The 22,369-nt window shown below is 42.0% G+C and overlaps 2 long non-coding RNA genes across 2 annotated transcripts; both read left to right on the top strand.

The window, feature by feature from the left end:
* The first annotated feature begins 1,755 nt into the window (after positions 1 to 1,755).
* LOC135530994 (uncharacterized) lies at positions 1,756 to 2,838 on the top strand. Its single transcript, XR_010453931.1, has 3 exons — positions 1,756 to 1,999; positions 2,130 to 2,746; positions 2,800 to 2,838. It is a non-coding gene; the product is annotated as an uncharacterized LOC135530994 (long non-coding RNA).
* Positions 2,839 to 20,301: 17,463 nt separating this feature from the next.
* LOC135530993 (uncharacterized) lies at positions 20,302 to 21,314 on the top strand. Its single transcript, XR_010453930.1, has 2 exons — positions 20,302 to 20,503; positions 20,621 to 21,314. It is a non-coding gene; the product is annotated as an uncharacterized LOC135530993 (long non-coding RNA).
* Positions 21,315 to 22,369: the final 1,055 nt, after the last annotated feature.

Raw genomic sequence — 22,369 nt, 5'->3', positions numbered from 1 at the left:
ACTGCTCAGTCCAGCAACATTAAACCTGTCCAGCAGGTGGTGCTGTTGACCAAACAATAAAACCAGCAGATATCTTGACTTGCCACTCAGTATATCAGTAATGTTCAGAATAGTACTTTAATATCATTGGAGATTGATGGTCTTTTTAATCCACTATCCAGAGTCAGGAACAGATGAAGTTAGGTCTGCTACTGTTCAGTGATTAAATATGATTTATGGTGATGGGAAATAATAAAAAACACTCAACTTCATCTAGTAATAGTTTTCCTTTGTTATTTATTCCAAGGTGTGTCTTTAACTTGTAAATGTATTGTGTGGAGGTGAGCTAGTGGTGTGGCTGATAGAATAGAATGAAGAGGGAGGAGGGGAGGAAGAGGGGAGGAGTGAAGGGCTGTTCAAGAAACCAGATGAGGAAGAGGAAGATGTTCAGGGGAATTACTGTCTCTGTTCCAAATGGTTCCCTATTCCCTACGTAGTGCACTACGGTGCTTCTGACCAGGTCTAAAGTAGTGTTCTACGTAGGGAATAGGGTGTAGATTTATTACAATATCATGCTTTAGTGTTTGGCACAAAAATATATTAGATCTCCACCCCCACTTCCTGTCTGTCATCCCCCAGTTCTGTTAAGACTTCCTCTCATTGAACTGGGCCTCATTCTAAATGGTCACTTTGTATTGATAGTCCATACTGGTCTTTACTATGGTTCTACATACAGTACCTGTATTGATAGTCCATACTGGTCTTTACTATGGTTCTACATACAGTACCTGTATTGATAGTCCATACTGGTCTTTACTATGGTTCTACATACAGTACCTGTATTGATAGTCCATACTGGTCTTTACTATGGTTCTACATACAGTACCTGTATTGATAGTCCATACTGGTCTTTACTATGGTTCTACATACAGTACCTGTATTGTTTTTAGTGTTAACCAGACTGGAGGGGTTCTGATCACATATTCCCTCATCTACACAACTTCACCTGATGTTCTCTCTGTAATGCATCTCTGTGTGTGTGTGTGTGTGTGTGTGTGTGTGTGTGTGTGTGTGTGTGTGTGTCTCTCTCTCTCTCTGTGTGTGTGTGTGTGTGTGTGTGTGTGTGTCTCTCTCTCTCTCTCTCTGTGTGTGTGTGTGTGTGTGTGTCTCTCTGTGTGTGTGTGTGTGTGTGTGTGTGTGTGTGTGTGTCTCTCTCTCTGTGTGTGTGTGTGTGTGTCTCTCTCTCTCTCTCTCTCTCTGTGTGTGTGTGTGTGTGTGTGTGTGTCTCTCTGTGTGTGTGTGTGTGTGTGTGTGTGTCTCTCTCTGTGTGTGTGTGTGTGTGTGTGTGTGTCTCTGTGTGTGTGTGTGTGTGTGTGTGTGTGTGTGTGTGTGTGTGTGTGTCTCTCTCTGTGTGTGTGTGTGTGTGTGTGTGTGTCTCTCTCTCTCTCTCTCTCTCTGTGTGTGTGTGTGTGTGTGTGTGTCTCTGTGTGTGTGTGTGTGTGTGTGTGTGTGTGTGTGTGTGTCTCTCTCTCTCTCTGTGTGTGTGTGTGTGTGTGTGTGTGTGTAGAAAGCAGACAACCTCAATCTGGTTTCATTCCTGTAGTTATCAGAACACATGGGGTGTGTAACAATTATCTCTCCTTTCTAAGTGTGAACTTGTCCAGTTCCCTTCATGGATTTAAAGGAAATGACTGGTTTATGTAAACTCCCTCTACCCCATGTCAACACCAATCCAATGCTTTTACATTTGTGAGGAGTAGAGAAAGAAAGCTACATTTCACAACTCTTAGTACAAACTCAAAACATGAAGCCCTCTCTAAGGAGCCCTCAGAGAGGTGGACATCAGAGAGATGGAGGCAGGCGGCAGGGAACTGTTGTATCTAATGAAGTCCGGTCCATCGTCGTTGATCATGTGGTCAACAGAGGTCTGACCATGACAGAGGACGACACATTAGTTCACCCCAATCTGAAAAGATCAACTGGCAAATTCCATCATGAGAACATTTCACTAAGAAAAGCGGTGAGTCAGCAGGATGTGCACTATGCTTCACCTTTACATTTACAGGAAATGACATATTGTAATGCATGTCAACATGTTCCAGGATTGTTCCAGTAGGATCTACTGACAGTAAACTCTGTTCTACCCTCAGAATAGACAGAAGACCCCATGGTGGTGGTCGCGTGCTGACTGACCAGCAGGAGAGGACAGTGGAGGAAATGGTGAGGGACAGGAATGATACACTGACCAGCAGGAGAGGACAGTGGAGGAAATGGTGAGGGACAGGAATGATACACTGACCAGCAGGAGAGGACAGTGGAGGAAATGGTGAGGGACAGGAATGATACACTGACCAGCAGGAGAGGACAGTGGAGGAAATGGTGAGGGACAGGAATGATACACTGACCAGCAGGAGAGGACAGTGGAGGAAATGGTGAGGGACAGGAATGATACACTGACCAGCAGGAGAGGACAGTGGAGGAAATGGTGAGGGACAGGAATGATACACTGACCAGCAGGAGAGGACAGTGGAGGAAATGGTGAGGGACAGGAATGATACACTGACCAGCAGGAGAGGACAGTGGAGGAAATGGTGAGGGTCAGGAATGATACACTGACCAGCAGGAGAGGACAGTGGAGGAAATGGTGAGGGACAGGAATGATACACTGACCAGCAGGAGAGGACAGTGGAGGAAATGGTGAGGGACAGGAATGATACATATACTATATACTATTCAGGTACATCACTATATACTGTATACTATTCAGGTACATCACTATATACTGTATTCTATTCAGGTACAACACTATATACTATTCAGGTACATCACTATATACTATTCAGGTACATCACTATATACTATATACTATTCAGGTACATCACTATATACTATATACTATTCAGGTACATCACTATATACTATATACTATTCAGGTACATCACTATATACTATATACTATTCAGGTACATCACTATATACTGTATACTATTCAGGTACATCACTATATACTGTATACTATTCAGGTACATCACTATATACTATTCAGGTACATCACTATATACTGTATACTATTCAGGTACATCACTATATACTATATACTATTCAGGTACATCACTATATACTATATACTATTCAGGTACATCACTATATACTGTATACTATTCAGGTACATCACTATATACTATATACTATTCAGGTATAGCACTATATACTATTCAGGTACATCACTATATACTATATACTATTCAGGTACAGTACTATATACTATATACTATTCAGGTACAGCACTATATACTGTATACTATTCAGGTACATCACTGTATACTATTCAGGTACATCACTATATACTATTCAGGTACATCACTATATACTATTCAGGTACATCACTATATACTATTCAGGTACATCACTATATACTATATACTATTCAGGTACATCACTATATACTATTCAGGTACATCACTATATACTGTATACTATTCAGGTACATCACTATATACTGTATACTATTCAGGTACATCACTATATACTATTCAGGTACATCACTATATACTATTCAGGTACATCACTATATACTGTATACTATTCAGGTACATCACTATATACTATATACTATTCAGGTACATCACTATATACTATATACTATTCAGGTACATCACTATATACTGTATACTATTCAGGTACATCACTATATACTATATACTATATACTATTCAGGTATAGCACTATATACTATTCAGGTACATCACTATATACTATATACTATTCAGGTACAGTACTATATACTATATACTATTCAGGTACAGCACTATATACTGTATACTATTCAGGTACATCACTGTATACTATTCAGGTACATCACTATATACTATTCAGGTACATCACTATATACTATTCAGGTACATCACTATATACTATTCAGGTACATCACTATATACTATTCAGGTACATCACTATATACTATATACTATACTCATTATACAGGTACATCACTATATACTGTATACTATTCAGGTACACTATATACTATTCAGGTATATACTGTATACTATTCAGGTACATCACTATATACTATTCAGGTACATCACTATATACTATTCAGGTACATCACTATATACTATTCAGGTACATCACTATATACTATTCAGGTACATCACTATATACTATTCAGGTACATCACTATATACTGTATACTATTCAGGTACATCACTATATACTGTATACTATTCAGGTACATCACTATATACTATTCAGGTACATCACTATATACTATTCAGGTACATCACTATATACTGTATACTATTCACTATATACTGGTACATCACTATATACTGTATACTATTCAGGTACATCACTATATACTGTATACTATTCAGGTACATCACTATATACTATTCAGGTACATCACTATATACTATTCAGGTACATCACTATATACTGTATACTATTCAGGTACATCAATATATACTGTATACTATTCAGGTACATCACTATATACTGTATTCTATTCAGGTACATCACTATATACTATTCAGGTACATCACTATATACTGTATACTATTCAGGTACATCACTATATACTGTATACTATTCAGGTACATCACTATATACTATATACTATTCAGGTACATCACTATATACTGTATACTATTCAGGTACAACACTATATACTGTATACTATTCAGGTACAACACTATATACTATATACTATTCAGGTACATCACTATATACTGTATATTATTCAGGTACATCACTATATACTGTGTACTATTCAGGTACATCACTATATACTGTATACTATTCAGGTACATCACTATATACTATTCAGGTACATCACTATATACTGTATACTATTCAGGTACAACACTATATACTGTATACTATTCAGGTACATCACTATATACTATTCAGGTACATCACTATATACTATATACTATTCAGGTACACCACTATATACTATATACTATTCAGGTACATCACTATATACTATATACTATTCAGGTACATCACTATATACTGTATATTATTCAGGTACATCACTATATACTGTATACTATTCAGGTGCATCACTATATATTGTATACTATTCAGGTACATCGGTGTTGACTGGTAACTATGTGGGTAAATGTGTAACTAGTCTGTCAACTCCCACGAGTCAGATGAGAAGTGTACTGTGTAAAACTACAGACTGGTGTTGGAACAGTAATCAGCAGAAAGAGTTGGAGCGGCTCAAGGCATTGATCATGTATGATCCAGTACTGAGGCTCTGTGATGCTCAACACCAACATCTCAGCAGATGCCTCTAATGCAGGTTTAGGTGCTGTGTTGTTACAGCAGTATGATACCAGGTGGTGTCCAGATGCCTCTAAAGCAGGTTTAGGTGCTGTGTTGTTACAGCAGTATGATACCAGGTGGTGTCCAGAGGCCTCTAAAGCAGGTTTAGGTGCTGTGTTGTTACAGCAGTATGATATGAGGTGGTTGTTACCAGGTGGACCCAGATGCCTCTAAAGCCAGATGCCTCTAAAGCAGGTTTAGGTGCTGTGTTGTTACAGCAGTATGATACCAGGTGGTGTCCAGATGCCTCTAAAGCAGGTTTAGGTGCTGTGTTGTTACAGCAGTATGATACCAGGTGGTGTCCAGATGCCTCTAAAGCAGGTTTAGGTGCTGTGTTGTTACAGCAGTATGATACCAGGTGGTGTCCAGATGCCTCTAAAGCAGGTTTAGGTGCTGTGTTGTTACAGCAGTATGATACCAGGTGGTGTCCAGATGCCTCTAAAGCAGGTTTAGGTGCTGTGTTGTTACAGCAGTATGATACCAGGTGGTGTCCAGATGCCTCTAATGCAGGTTTAGGTGCTGTGTTGTTACAGCAGTATGATACCAGGTGGTGTCCAGATGCCTCTAAAGCAGGTTTAGGTGCTGTGTTGTTACAGCAGTATGATACCAGGTGGTGTCCAGATGCCTCTAAAGCAGGTTTAGGTGCTGTGTTGTTACAGCAGTATGATACCAGGTGGTGTCCAGATGCCTCTAAAGCAGGTTTAGGTGCTGTGTTGTTACAGCAGTATGATACCAGGTGGTGTCCAGATGCCTCTAAAGCAGGTTTAGGTGCTGTGTTGTTACAGCAGTATGATACCAGGTGGTGTCCAGATGCCTCTAAAGCAGGTTTAGGTGCTGTGTTGTTACAGCAGTATGATACTAGTTGGTGTCCAGATGCCTCTAATGCAGGTTTAGGTGCTGTGTTGTTACAGCAGTATGATACCAGGTGGTGTCCAGATGCCTCTAAAGCAGGTTTAGGTGCTGTGTTACAGCAGTATGATACCAGGTGGTGTCCAGATGCCTCTAAAGCAGGTTTAGGTGCTGTGTTGTTACAGCAGTATGATACCAGGTGGTGTCCAGATGCCTCTAAAGCAGGTTTAAGTGCTGTGTTGTTACAGCAGTATGATACCAGGTGGTGTCCAGATGCCTCTAAAGCAGGTTTAGGTGCTGTGTTGTTACAGCAGTATGATACCAGGTGGTGTCCAGATGCCTCTAATGCAGGTTTAGGTGCTGTGTTGTTACAGCAGTATGATACCAGGTGGTGTCCAGATGCCTCTAAAGCAGGTTTAGGTGCTGTGTTGTTACAGCAGTATGATACCAGGTGGTGTCCAGATGCCTCTAAAGCAGGTTTAGGTGCTGTGTTGTTACAGCAGTATGATACCAGGTGGTGTCCAGATGCCTCTAATGCAGGTTTAGGTGCTGTGTTACAGCAGTATGATACCAGGTGGTGTCCAGATGCCTCTAAAGCAGGTTTAGGTGCTGTGTTGTTACAGCAGTATGATACCAGGTGGTGTCCAGATGCCTCTAAAGCAGGTTTAGGTGCTGTGTTGTTACAGCAGTATGATACCAGGTGGTGTCCAGATGCCTCTAAAGCAGGTTTAGGTGCTGTGTTGTTACAGCAGTATGATACCAGGTGGTGTCCAGATGCCTCTAAAGCAGGTTTAGGTGCTGTGTTGTTACAGCAGTATGATACCAGGTGGTGTCCAGATGCCTCTAAAGCAGGTTTAGGTGCTGTGTTGTTACAGCAGTATGATACCAGGTGGTGTCCAGATGCCTCTAATGCAGGTTTAGGTGCTGTGTTGTTACAGCAGTATGATACCAGGTGGTGTCCAGATGCCTCTAAAGCAGGTTTAGGTGCTGTGTTGTTACAGCAGTATGATACCAGGTGGTGTCCAGATGCCTCTAAAGCAGGTTTAGGTGCTGTGTTGTTACAGCAGTATGATACCAGGTGGTGTCCAGATGCCTCTAAAGCAGGTTTAGGTGCTGTGTTGTTACAGCAGTATGATACTAGGTGGTGTCCAGATGCCTCTAAAGCAGGTTTAGGTGCTGTGTTGTTACAGCAGTATGATACCAGGTGGTGTCCAGATGCCTCTAAAGCAGGTTTAGGTGCTGTGTTGTTACAGCAGTATGATACCAGGTGGTGTCCAGATGCCTCTAAAGCAGGTTTAGGTGCTGTGTTGTTACAGCAGTATGATACCAGGTGGTGTCCAGATGCCTCTAAAGCAGGTTTAGGTGCTGTGTTGTTACAGCAGTATGATACCAGGTGGTGTCCAGATGCCTCTAAAGCAGGTTTAGGTGCTGTGTTGTTACAGCAGTATGATACCAGGTGGTGTCCAGATGCCTCTAAAGCAGGTTTAGGTGCTGTGTTACAGCAGTATGATACCAGGTGGTGTCCAGATGCCTCTAAAGCAGGTTTAGGTGCTGTGTTGTTACAGCAGTATGATACCAGGTGGTGTCCAGATGCCTCTAAAGCAGGTTTAGGTGCTGTGTTGTTACAGCAGTATGATACCAGGTGGTGTCCAGATGCCTCTAAAGCAGGTTTAGGTGCTGTGTTGTTACAGCAGTATGATACCAGGTGGTGTCCAGATGCCTCTAAAGCAGGTTTAGGTGCTGTGTTGTTACAGCAGTATGATACTAGGTGGTGTCCAGGAGAGAGGTAATGGTTGTACTCCCCATGGAGGAGTGATGATAGAGGGATGTGAAAGAGGAGAGAGGTAATGGTTGTACTCCCCCATGGAGTGATGATAGAGGGATGTGAAAGAGGAGAGAGGTAATGGTTGTACTCCCCATGGAGTGATGATAGAGGGATGTGAAAGAGGAGAGAGGTAATGGTTGTACTCCCCCATGGAGTGATGATAGAGGGATGTGAAAGAGGAGAGAGGTAATGGTTGTACTCCCCCATGGAGTGATGATAGAGGGATGTGAAAGAGGAGAGAGGTAATGGTTGTACTGGACTTATTTATTCCCTCATTACTGACTTATTCTGTTTCAATAACATCATTACAAAACACAAACTAATTACATTCAAGGAATTATTGTATTAAAGTTTCTGTATTAAAATTCACCATAAAATATACAGTTCATTCCATAGTTTAACATGGGTAATGCTCCATTCTATAAGAGTCAATGATGTGTTGGATGAGATGGGACCCTGCCTTCACCTGGGGATATTTGTTGGATCCGTCACAACAGGTGATGAGGACCTCATCCTCAAGCTGCACAAAGAAAGCCAGGGACTGCAGTGTGCTCCAGTCTCCAGCAGGGGGCAGTAAAACCCTATGGACCTGAAAGGGACTGCAGTGTGCTCCAGTCTCCAGCAGGGGCAGTAAAACCCTATGGACCTGAAAGGGACTGCAGTGTGCTCCAGTCTCCAGCAGGGGCAGTAAAACCCTATGGACCTGAAAGGGACTGCAGTGTGCTCCAGTCTCCAGCAGGGGGCAGTAAAACCCCACGGACCTGAAAGGGACTGCAGTGTGCTCCAGTCTCCAGCAGGGGGCAGTAAAACCCAATGGACCTGAAAGGGACTGCAGTGTGCTCCAGTCTCCAGCAGGGGGCAGTAAAACCCCACGGACCTGAAAGGGACTGCAGTGTGCTCCAGTCTCCAGCAGGGGGCAGTAAAACCCTATGGACCTGAAAGGGACTGCAGTATGCTCCAGTCTCCAGCAGGGGGCAGTAAAACCCTATGGACCTGAATGGGACTGCAGTGTGCTCCAGTGTCCAGCAGGGGTCAGTAAACCCCTATGGACCTGAAAGGGACTGCAGTGTGCTCCAGTCTCCAGCAGGGGGCAGTAAACCCCTATGGACGGGCAAGTCTCTCCACTGAGAGGAAAACATCACTGTTCCACCTCTGCATCAGGTCAGCTATGTTGATCAGTACTGTCCCAGGGATGCTGGGAGCAGAGATGAACATTTACATTTTACATTTAAGTCATTTAGCAGACGCTCTTATCCAGAGCGACTTACAAATTGGTGAATTCACCTTCTGACATCCAGTGGAACAGCCACTTACAATAGTGCATCTAAATCATTTAAGGGGGGGGGTGAGAAGGATTACTTATCCTATCCTAGGTATTCCTTGAAGAGGTGGGGTTTCAGGTGTCTCCGGAAGGTGGTGATTGACTCTGCTGTCCTGGCGTCGTGAGGGAGTTTGTTCCACCATTGGGGGGCCAGAGCAGCGAACAGTTTTGACTGGGCTGAGCGGGAACTGTACTTCCTCAGTGGTAGGGAGGCGAGCAGGCCAGAGGTGGATGAACGCAGTGCCCTTGTTTGGGTGTAGGGCCTGATCAGAGCCTGGAGGTACTGCGGTGCCGTTCCCCTCACAGCTCCGTAGGCAAGCACCATGGTCTTGTAGCGGATGCGAGCTTCAACTGGAAGCCAGTGGAGAGAGCGGAGGAGCGGGGTGACGTGAGAGAACTTGGGAAGGTTGAACACCAGACGGGCTGCGGCGTTCTGGATGAGTTGTAGGGGTTTAATGGCACAGGCAGGGAGCCCAGCCAACAGCGAGTTGCAGTAATCCAGACGGGAGATGACAAGTGCCTGGATTAGGACCTGCGCCGCTTCCTGTGTGAGGCAGGGTCGTACTCTGCGGATGTTGTAGAGCATGAACCTACAGAAACGGGCCACCGCCATGATGTTGGTTGAGAACGACAGGGTGTTGTCCAGGATCACGCCAAGGTTCTTAGCGCTCTGGGAGGAGGACACAATGGAGTTGTCAACCGTGATGGCGAGATCATGGAACGGGATGAACTCCCCTGACCTGGTACCACCTATGGAGTTGTCATTTTAATATCAGTTTAAGCCCATTACTGCTATAACACATAAACCATGTTAATAGAATGAAATGGATCCAGGTTCCATTTATTCTACATTAGATTTACTGCTTGTGGAACACTTCTCCATCGTGTCTGAAATCAAGATGACTGCAGGTCTGAATCCCAAACTAATGGGGGGAAATGGCTCCATCTAATAAGATGGTATTTAGAGGTATGAACCTTTCTATTGGGGTGAACCATCCCCTTAACATACAGTACCAGTCAAAAGTTTGGACACACCTACTCATTCAAGGGTTTTTCTTTATTTTTACTATTTTCTACATTGTAGAAATGTAGGGAAGACATCAAAACTATGAAATAACACATATGGAATCATGTAGTAACCAACATGTTCAACAAATCAAGTGGAGGCCCGGTCATCTGATGCAGCACTCCATCACTCTCCTTCTTGGTCAAATAGCCCTTACACAGCCTGGAGGTGTGTTGGGTCATTGTCCTGCTGGAAAACAAATGATACTACCACTAAGCACAAACCAGATGGGATGGCGAATCACTGCAGATTGCTATGGTAGCCATGCTGGTTAAGTGTGCCTTGAATTCTAAATAAATCACTGACATTCACCAGCAAAGCACCATCACACCTCCTCCTCCATGCTTCACGGTGGGAGCCACACATGCAGAGATCATCTGTTCACCTACTCTGCTTCTCACAAAGACATCACACCACCTCCTCCATGCTTCACGGTGGGAACCACACATGCAGAGATCATCTGTTCACCTACTCTGCTTCTCACAAAGACATCACACCTCCTCCTCCATGCTTCACGGTGGGAACCACACATGCAGAGATTATCTGTTCATCTAATCTGCTTCTCACAAAGACACGGTTGGAACCAGATATCTTAAATTTGAACTCATCAGACCAAAGGACAAATTTCCACCGGTCTAATGTCCAATGCTCGTGTTTCTTGGCTCAAGCTAGTCTCTTCTTATTATTGGTGTCCGTTAGCAGTGGTTTCTTTGCAGCAATTGATAGTGAGGGTGTTTTCTGTTAACAGAATGTGTTTCTTGTTAAAAGGCTGAATATCAATAAAGGGAATAAGCAAAGACACTGTGGAATTCTGGGATTGAGTTTACTTATTGGTATAAATCTATAATGAACTATAGTTATCTGTACTTATTGGTATAAATCTATAATGAACTATAGTTATCTGTACTTATTGGTATAATTATATAGTGAACTGTAGTTATCTGTACTTAATGGTATAATTCTATAATGAACTATAGTTATCTGTACTTAATGGTATAATTATATAGTGAACTATAGGGATCTGTACTTAATCCTATAATGGCCCATAGTAATATTATAGTCTGATAATGGCATGTAGCAATCTTATAATTTCCTATAGTAATCTGTACTTATTATTTCCTGGAAATAATGTATAGGTGCGCCACCAATATAATTGATCCAAGGAACTAGAGGGGAGGGGAACCCCGCCTAGAGGAAAGAACTTAGATTTGGAAACAATGGTGGAGTAAAGCCGAGGGGATCTGGTTATTAGCATAAAGTGGAGGGACGATGACACCTCTATAAGCATGAAACTGTATAAAAGGACTGAGACTGAGTTCGGCAGTTGGTCCATGGCCCAGCTTGTTACTTTGTAATAAAGTCTATTTGAATTCACAAGTTCTGGTATCTGAGAAATGTGATTGAGCGAATATTTCAACGACAAAAATGGCGAGCTTGCCAGGAGTGGCTACAAGGGACCAGCAAATGGTGGAGAACTCTATGACTGCAGACGGGTCTTTCTGGATGAATTGAGCAAACAGGTGGCCACCTAGATGAGAGGTAAGCTGTTTTTATTTAACTAGACAAGTCAGTTAAGAACAAATTCTTATTTACAATGACGGCCTACTGGGGAACAGTGGGTTAACTGCCTTGTTCAGGGGCAGAACGACAGATTTTTGCCTTGTCAGCTCGGGGATTTGATGTTGCAACCTTTCAGGGAGTTGTCCCCAAACTCAACCCATTCATCTTATAGAATCAGTCAGGAGAGTCATTCAATTCATCTGGGGCATTGATTCCATCTCATTCATCTGTCCTGTTGACTGTTCTGTTCCGTCCAGTTTGAAGTGGCAACTGTCCATCTGCATGGTGGAATAGAATTAAATAAAAGACCTTTGGTTGCTGCCCTATAGTGTCTAGGAAATGTATCGATAGGGGACTGATCAGACAGGCAAAAATACATTTGTTTACTGCCTATTGTGCCGAGGAAGTGAATCAATTAGGGACTTCTCAGATAGGCAAAAATCCTGTTGTTACCGCTTGGCTGTGTTGAGGAAGTGAATCAGTAAAGGACTGCAAACAGACTTCCAGATAAGTGAGGCCTTGTTCAGGTGTGTTTTTGACCTACGGTTCACCAGCACACACACACACAATTTACTGGTTACGAATATGCATTAGTGGGGTTGATACTGTGGGATTTATCCTTACTTTCTGGTGAGACCAGAACAATCTCACAAGAAATGATAGAAACAGGTGGGATTTAATTATAAAATGTAATCTATTTAACCATTGCTTTATGAGATAAGTTGATTGGTTATTCAAATTAGTTTATTTTTGATTTATCATGTTTTTGAATCATGTTGGAGACTGGAGCACACTGCAGTCCCTTTCAGGTCCATAGGGGTTTACTGCCCCCTGCTGGAGACTGGAGCACACTGCAGTCCCTTTCAGGTCCATAGGGATTACTGCCACCTGCTGGAGACTGGAGCACACTGCAGTCCCTTTCAGGTCCATAGGGGTTGGCTCGGTCCTAATTGATGTGTTCTCTGTCACCTGGAGCTGCATGGAAAATGGTCCAGGAACTAAAGGACAATTCAGGACTAGTCAGCCCACTACAAGCTGGTATCACTTCCTTTCTACTAAACTATATGGTCTGGTTTCCCAGACACAGATGAATCCTAGTCCTGGACTAACAGTATGTTCAATGTAGATGTCCAGGAAACCGGCCCTAAATGTGTCATCTTTCATCCTCCCATACTGCTCAGTCCAGCAACATTAAACCTGTCCAGCAGGTGGTGCTGTTGACCAAACAATAAAACCAGCAGATATCTTGACTTGCCACTCAGTATATCAGTAATGTTCAGAATAGTACTTTAATATCATTGGAGATTGATGGTCTTTTTAATCCACTATCCAGAGTCAGGAACAGATGAAGTTAGGTCTGCTACTGTTCAGTGATTAAATATGATTTCTGGTGATGGGAAATAATAAAAAACACTCAACTTCATCTAGTAATAGTTTTCCTTTGTTATTTATTCCAAGGTGTGTCTTTAACTTGTAAATGTATTGTGTGGAGGTGAGCTAGTGGTGTGGCTGATAGAATAGAATGAAGAGGGAGGAGGGGAGAGGAAGAGGGGAGGAGTGAAGGGCTGTTCAAGAAACCAGATGAGGAAGAGGAAGATGTTCAGGGGAATTACTGTCTCTGTTCCAAATGGTTCCCTATTCCCTACGTAGTGCACTACGGTGCTTCTGACCAGGTCTAAAGTAGTGTTCTACGTAGGGAATAGGGTGTAGATTTATTACAATATCATGCTTTAGTGTTTGGCACAAAAATATATTAGATATCCACCCCTACTTCCTGTCTGTCATCCCCCAGTTCTGTTAAGACTTCCTCTCATTGAACTGGGCCTCATTCTAAATGGTCACTTTGTATTGATAGTCCATACTGGTCTTTACTATGGTTCTACATACAGTACCTGTATTGATAGTCCATACTGGTCTTTACTATGGTTCTACATACAGTACCTGTATTGATAGTCCATACTGGTCTTTCCTATGGTTCTACATACAGTATCTGTATTGATAGTCCATACTGGTCTTTACTATGGTTCTACATACAGTACCTGTATTGATAGTCCATACTGGTCTTTACTATGGTTCTACATACAGTATCTGTATTGATAGTCCATACTGGTCTTTACTATGGTTCTACATACAGTACCTGTATTGATAGTCCATACTGGTCTTTCCTATGGTTCTACATACAGTACCTGTATTGATAGTCCATACTGGTATTTACTATGGTTCTACATACAGTACCTGTATTGATAGTCCATACTGTTCTTTACTATGGTTCTACATACAGTACCTGTATTGATGAGGGCCTCATCATCTGGCAGTAAAACCCTATGGACCTGAAAGGGACTGCAGTGTGCTCCAGTCTCCAGCAGGGGGCAGTAAACCCCTATGGACCTGAAAGGGACTGCAGTGTGCTCCAGTCTCCAGCAGGGGGCAGTAAACCTCTATGGACCTGAAAGGGACTGCAGTGTGCTCCAGTCTCCAGCAGGGGGCAGTAACACCCTATGAACCTGAAAGGGGAAGTGAGGAGTAAAAATCAAAGGTGAATTTACATTGATGTTTCCACGGAGACCTGAATCATATCCACGAGGCACCAAACTGAAGAAAATGAACAGAAACACGGAGGGACTAACTGAACTAAAATAATTCTGTTGCTAAATGTTTTGCTACAGTGTTCTCTAACGAATACAACCCTGGATTCAAATACTATTTGAAATCTTTCCAACACTTTGAGCATTTCCTTTGTCCTCCAGGTCGGCGGGGTTTGTTTGTACTTTTAGGACTTTTCTATTGGTTCCATTACAACAAACTCAATCAAACACTGCTTATTAAATATTCAACATTATTTTAACGCAGGTCTGTTTCCACATGCAATAAGCCTGTAACGTCTTGTATGATCTCATCAGGTAAAGGTGTGTCAAATGGAAGGGCAAGTCTCACCACTGAGAGGAAAACATCAATAATAATATATCCCATTTAGCAGACGCTTTTGTCCAAAGCGACTTATAAGTCGGCTGGGGCCACTACTTTTACATATGGGTGGCCCCAGCGGGAATCGAACCCACGACGCTTGGCGTTGCAAGCGCCATGCTCTACCGACTGAGCCACACAGACATCACTGGTCCACCTCTGCATCAGGTCAGCTATGTTGATCAGTACTGTCCCAGGGATGCTGGGAGCAGAGATGAACTCCCCTGACCTGGTACCACCTATGGAGTTGTCATTTTAATATCAGTGTAAGCCCATTACTGCTATAAAACATAAACCATGTTAATAGAATGAAATGGATCCAGGTTCCATTTATTCTACATCAGATTTACTGCCTGTGGAACACTTCTCCATAGTGTCTGAAATCAAGATGACTGCAGGTCTGAATCCCAAACTAATGGGGGGAAATGGATCCATCTAATAAGATGGTATTTAGAGGTATGGACCTTTCTATTGGGGTGAATCATCCCCTTAACATACAGTACCAGTCAAAAGTTTGGACACACCTACTCATTCAAGGGTTTTTCTTTATTTTTACTATTTTCTACATTGTAGAAACATAGGGAAGACATCAAAACTCCAAAATAACACATGGAATCATGTAGTAACCAACAACGTGTTAAACAAATCAAGTGGAGGCCAGGTCATCTGATGCAGCCCTTCATCACTCTCCTTCTTGGTCAAATAGCCCTTACACAGCCTGGAGGTGTCATTGACCTGCTGGAAAACAAATGATACTAACACTAAGCACAAACCAGATGGGATGGCGAATCACTGCAGATTGCTATGGTAGCCATGCTGATTAAGTTTGCCTTGAAGTCTAAATAAATCACTGACATTCACCAGCAAAGCACCATCACACCTCCTCCTCCATGCTTCACGGTGGGAGCCACACATGCAGAGATCATCTGTTCACCTCCTCTGCTTCTCACAAAGACATCACACCTCCTCCTCCATGCTTCACGGTGGGAACCACACATGCAGAGATCATCTGTTCATCTAATCTGCTTCTCACAAAGACACGGTTGGAACCAGATATCTTAAATTTGAACTCATCAGACAAAAGGACAGATTTCCACCGGTCTAATGTCCATTGCTCGTGTTTCTTGGCTCAAGCAAGTCTCTTCTTATTATTGGTGTCCATTAGCAGTAGTTTCTTTGCAGCAATTGATAGTGAGGGTGTTTTCTGTTAACAGAATGTGTTTCTTGTTAAAAGGCTGAATATCAATAAAGGGAATAAGCAAAGACACTGTGGAATTCTGGGATTGAGTTTACTTATTGGTATAATTATATAGTGAACTATAGTTATCTGTACTTATTGGTATAAATCTATAATGAACTATAGTTATCTGTACTTATTGGTATAATTATATAGTGAACTATAGTTATCTGTACTTAATGGTAAAATTCTATAATGAACTATAGTTATCTGTACTTAATGGTATAATTATATAGTGAACTATAGTTATCTGTACTTAATGGTAAAATTCTATAATGAACTATAGTTATCTGTACTTATTGGTATAATTATATAGTGAACTATAGTTATCTGTACTTAATGGTATAATTATATAGTGAACTATAGTTATCTGTACTTAATGGTATAATTCTATAATGAACTATAGGGATCTGTACTTAATCCTATAATGGCCCATAGTAATATTATAGTCTGATAATGGCATGTAGCAATCTTATAATTTCCTATAGTAATCTGTACTTATTATTTCCTGGAAATAATGTATAGGTGCGCCACCAATATAATAGATCCAAGGAACGAGAGGGGAGGGGAACCCCGCCTAGAGGAAAGAACTTAGATTTGGAAACAATGGTGGAGTAAAGCCGAGGGGATCTGGTTATTAGCATAAAGTGGAGGGACGATGACACCTCTATAAGCATGAAACTGTATAAAAGGACTGAGACTGAGTTCGGCAGTTGGTCCATGGCCCAGCTTGTTACTTTGTAATAAAGTCTATTTGAATTCACAAGTTCTGGTATCTGAGAAATGTGATTGAGCGAATATTTCAACGACAAAAATGGCGAGCTTGCCAGGAGTGGCTACAAGGGACCAGCAAATGGTGGAGAACTCTATGACTGCAGACGGGTCTTTCTGGATGAATTGAGCAAACAGGTGGCCACCTAGATGAGAGGTAAGCTGTTTTTATTTAACTAGACAAGTCAGTTAAGAACAAATTCTTATTTACAATGACGGCCTACTGGGGAACAGTGGGTTAACTGCCTTGTTCAGGGGCAGAACGACAGATTTTTGCCTTGTCAGCTCGGGGATTTGATGTTGCAACCTTTCAGGAGTTGTCCCCAAACTCAACCCATTCATCTTATAGAATCAGTCAGGAGAGTCATTCAATTCATCTGGGGCATTGATTCCATCTCATTCATCTGTCCTGTTGACTGTTCTGTTCCGTCCAGTTTGAAGTGGCAACTGTCCATCTGCATGGTGGAATAGAATTAAATAAAAGACCTTTGGTTGCTGCCCTATAGTGTCTAGGAAATGTATCGATAGGGGACTGATCAGACAGGCAAAAATACATTTGTTTACTGCCTATTGTGCCGAGGAAGTGAATCAATTAGGGACTTCTCAGATAGGCAAAAATCCTGTTGTTACCGCTTGGCTGTGTTGAGGAAGTGAATCAGTAAAGGACTGCAAACAGACTTCCAGATAAGTGAGGCCTTGTTCAGGTGTGTTTTTGACCTACGGTTCACCAGCACACACACACACAATTTACTGGTTACGAATATGCATTAGTGGGGTTGATACTGTGGGATTTATCCTTACTTTCTGGTGAGACCAGAACAATCTCACAAGAAATGATAGAAACAGGTGGGATTTAATTATAAAATGTAATCTATTTAACCATTGCTTTATGAGATAAGTTGATTGGTTATTCAAATTAGTTTATTTTTGATTTATCATGTTTTTGAATCATGTTGGAGACTGGAGCACACTGCAGTCCCTTTCAGGTCCATAGGGGTTTACTGCCCCCTGCTGGAGACTGGAGCACACTGCAGTCCCTTTCAGGTCCATAGGGATTACTGCCACCTGCTGGAGACTGGAGCACACTGCAGTCCCTTTCAGGTCCATAGGGGTTGGCTCGGTCCTAATTGATGTGTTCTCTGTCACCTGGAGCTGCATGGAAAATGGTCCAGGAACTAAAGGACAATTCAGGACTAGTCAGCCCACTACAAGCTGGTATCACTTCCTTTCTACTAAACTATATGGTCTGGTTTCCCAGACACAGATGAATCCTAGTCCTGGACTAAACAGTATGTTCAATGTAGATGTCCAGGAAACCGGCCCTAAATGTGTCATCTTTCATCCTCCCATACTGCTCAGTCCAGCAACATTAAACCTGTCCAGCAGGTGGTGCTGTTGACCAAACAATAAAACCAGCAGATATCTTGACTTGCCACTCAGTATATCAGTAATGTTCAGAATAGTACTTTAATATCATTGGAGATTGATGGTCTTTTTAATCCACTATCCAGAGTCAGGAACAGATGAAGTTAGGTCTGCTACTGTTCAGTGATTAAATATGATTTCTGGTGATGGGAAATAATAAAAAACACTCAACTTCATCTAGTAATAGTTTTCCTTTGTTATTTATTCCAAGGTGTGTCTTTAACTTGTAAATGTATTGTGTGGAGGTGAGCTAGTGGTGTGGCTGATAGAATAGAATGAAGAGGGAGGAGGGGAGGAAGAGGGGGAGGAGTGAAGGGCTGTTCAAGAAACCAGATGAGGAAGAGGAAGATGTTCAGGGGAATTACTGTCTCTGTTCCAAATGGTTCCCTATTCCCTACGTAGTGCACTACGGTGCTTCTGACCAGGTCTAAAGTAGTGTTCTACGTAGGGAATAGGGTGTAGATTTATTACAATATCATGCTTTAGTGTTTGGCACAAAAATATATTAGATATCCACCCCCTACTTCCTGTCTGTCATCCCCCAGTTCTGTTAAGACTTCCTCTCATTGAACTGGGCCTCATTCTAAATGGTCACTTTGTATTGATAGTCCATACTGGTCTTTACTATGGTTCTACATACAGTACCTGTATTGATAGTCCATACTGGTCTTTACTATGGTTCTACATACAGTACCTGTATTGATAGTCCATACTGGTCTTTCCTATGGTTCTACATACAGTATCTGTATTGATAGTCCATACTGGTCTTTACTATGGTTCTACATACAGTACCTGTATTGATAGTCCATACTGGTCTTTACTATGGTTCTACATACAGTATCTGTATTGATAGTCCATACTGGTCTTTACTATGGTTCTACATACAGTACCTGTATTGATAGTCCATACTGGTCTTTCCTATGGTTCTACATACAGTACCTGTATTGATAGTCCATACTGGTATTTACTATGGTTCTACATACAGTACCTGTATTGATAGTCCATACTGTTCTTTACTATGGTTCTACATACAGTACCTGTATTGATGAGGGCCTCATCATCTGGCAGTAAAACCCTATGGACCTGAAAGGGACTGCAGTGTGCTCCAGTCTCCAGCAGGGGGCAGTAAACCCCTATGGACCTGAAAGGGACTGCAGTGTGCTCCAGTCTCCAGCAGGGGGCAGTAAACCTCTATGGACCTGAAAGGGACTGCAGTGTGCTCCAGTCTCCAGCAGGGGGCAGTAACACCCTATGAACCTGAAAGGGGAAGTGAGGAGTAAAAATCAAAGGTGAATTTACATTGATGTTTCCACGGAGACCTGAATCATATCCACGAGGCACCAAACTGAAGAAAATGAACAGAAACACGGAGGGACTAACTGAACTAAAATAATTCTGTTGCTAAATGTTTTGCTACAGTGTTCTCTAACGAATACAACCCTGGATTCAAATACTATTTGAAATCTTTCCAACACTTTGAGCATTTCCTTTGTCCTCCAGGTCGGCGGGGTTTGTTTGTACTTTTAGGACTTTTCTATTGGTTCCATTACAACAAACTCAATCAAACACTGCTTATTAAATATTCAACATTATTTTAACGCAGGTCTGTTTCCACATGCGATAAGCCTGTAACGTCTTGTATGATCTCATCAGGTAAAGGTGTGTCAAATGGAAGGGCAAGTCTCACCACTGAGAGGAAAACATCAATAATAATATATCCCATTTAGCAGACGCTTTTGTCCAAAGCGACTTATAAGTCGGCTGGGGCCACTACTTTTACATATGGGTGGCCCCAGCGGGAATCGAACCCACGACGCTTGGCGTTGCAAGCGCCATGCTCTACCGACTGAGCCACACAGACATCACTGGTCCACCTCTGCATCAGGTCAGCTATGTTGATCAGTACTGTCCCAGGGATGCTGGGAGCAGAGATGAACTCCCTGACCTGGTACCACCTATGGAGTTGTCATTTTAATATCAGTGTAAGCCCATTACTGCTATAAAACATAAACCATGTTAATAGAATGAAATGGATCCAGGTTCCATTTATTCTACATCAGATTTACTGCCTGTGGAACACTTCTCCATAGTGTCTGAAATCAAGATGACTGCAGGTCTGAATCCCAAACTAATGGGGGGAAATGGATCCATCTAATAAGATGGTATTTAGAGGTATGGACCTTTCTATTGGGGTGAATCATCCCCTTAACATACAGTACCAGTCAAAAGTTTGGACACACCTACTCATTCAAGGGTTTTTCTTTATTTTTACTATTTTCTACATTGTAGAAACATAGGGAAGACATCAAAACTCCAAAATAACACATGGAATCATGTAGTAACCAACAACGTGTTAAACAAATCAAGTGGAGGCCAGGTCATCTGATGCAGCCCTTCATCACTCTCCTTCTTGGTCAAATAGCCCTTACACAGCCTGGAGGTGTCATTGACCTGCTGGAAAACAAATGATACTAACACTAAGCACAAACCAGATGGGATGGCGAATCACTGCAGATTGCTATGGTAGCCATGCTGATTAAGTTTGCCTTGAAGTCTAAATAAATCACTGACATTCACCAGCAAAGCACCATCACACCTCCTCCTCCATGCTTCACGGTGGGAGCCACACATGCAGAGATCATCTGTTCACCTCCTCTGCTTCTCACAAAGACATCACACCACCTCCTCCATGCTTCACGGTGGGAACCACACATGCAGAGATCATCTGTTCATCTAATCTGCTTCTCACAAAGACACGGTTGGAACCAGATATCTTAAATTTGAACTCATCAGACAAAAGGACAGATTTCCACCGGTCTAATGTCCATTGCTCGTGTTTCTTGGCTCAAGCAAGTCTCTTCTTATTATTGGTGTCCATTAGCAGTGGTTTCTTTGCAGCAATTGATAGTGAGGGTGTTTTCTGTTAACAGAATGTGTTTCTTGTTAAAAGGCTGAATATCAATAAAGGGAATAAGCAAAGACACTGTGGAATTCTGGGATTGAGTTTACTTATTGGTATAATTATATAGTGAACTATAGTTATCTGTACTTATTGGTATAAATCTATAATGAACTATAGTTATCTGTACTTATTGGTATAATTATATAGTGAACTGTAGTTATCTGTACTTAATGGTATAATTCTATAATGAACTATAGTTATCTGTACTTAATGGTATAATTATATAGTGAACTATAGTTATCTGTACTTAATGGTATAATTCTATAATGAACTATAGGGATCTGTACTTCATCCTATAATGGCCCATAGTAATATTATAGTCTGATAATGGCATGTAGCAATCTTATAATTTCCTATAGTAATCTGTACTTATTATTTCCTGGAAATAATGTATAGGTGCGCCACCAATATAATAGATCCAAGGAACTAGAGGGGAGGGGAACCCCGCCTAGAGGAAAGAACTTAGATTTGGAAACAATGGTGGAGTAAAGCCGAGGGGATCTGGTTATTAGCATAAAGTGGAGGGACGATGACACCTCTATCAGCATGAAACTGTATAAAAGGACTGAGACTGAGTCCGGCAGTTGGTCCATGGCCCAGCTTGTTACTTTGTAACAAAGTCTATTTGAATTTGAACAAGTTCTGGTATCTGAGAAATATAATTGAGCAAATATTTCCACAACAAAAATGGCGAGCTTGCCAGGAGTGGCTACAAGGGACCAGCAAATGGTGGACAACTCTATGACTGCAGACGGGTCTTTCTGGATGAATTGAGCAAACAGGTGGCCACCTAGATGAGAGGTAAGCTGTTTTTATTTAACTAGGCAAGTCAGTTAAGAACAAATTCTTATTTATAATGACGGCCTACTGGGGAACAGTGGGTTAACTGCCTTGTTCAGGGGCAGAACGACAGATTTTTGCCTTTTGAGCTCGGGGATTTGATGTTATAACCTTTCAAATGATTTGTCCAATGCTCTAACCACTAGACTACCTGCCGCCCCAGTTCTTACTTATAGTTAATTTTTTTGTGATTCTTTTCGAGAGCCTGCCTAAGCAATAGAAACACCAAGTAGGTT

Source organism: Oncorhynchus masou, unplaced genomic scaffold (assembly GCF_036934945.1).
Source record: "Oncorhynchus masou masou isolate Uvic2021 unplaced genomic scaffold, UVic_Omas_1.1 unplaced_scaffold_1479, whole genome shotgun sequence".
Classification (NCBI taxonomy): domain Eukaryota; kingdom Metazoa; phylum Chordata; class Actinopteri; order Salmoniformes; family Salmonidae; genus Oncorhynchus; species Oncorhynchus masou.
The sequence above is the reverse complement of the archived record's forward strand: the minus strand, read 5'-3'. Positions and strand labels throughout refer to the sequence as shown.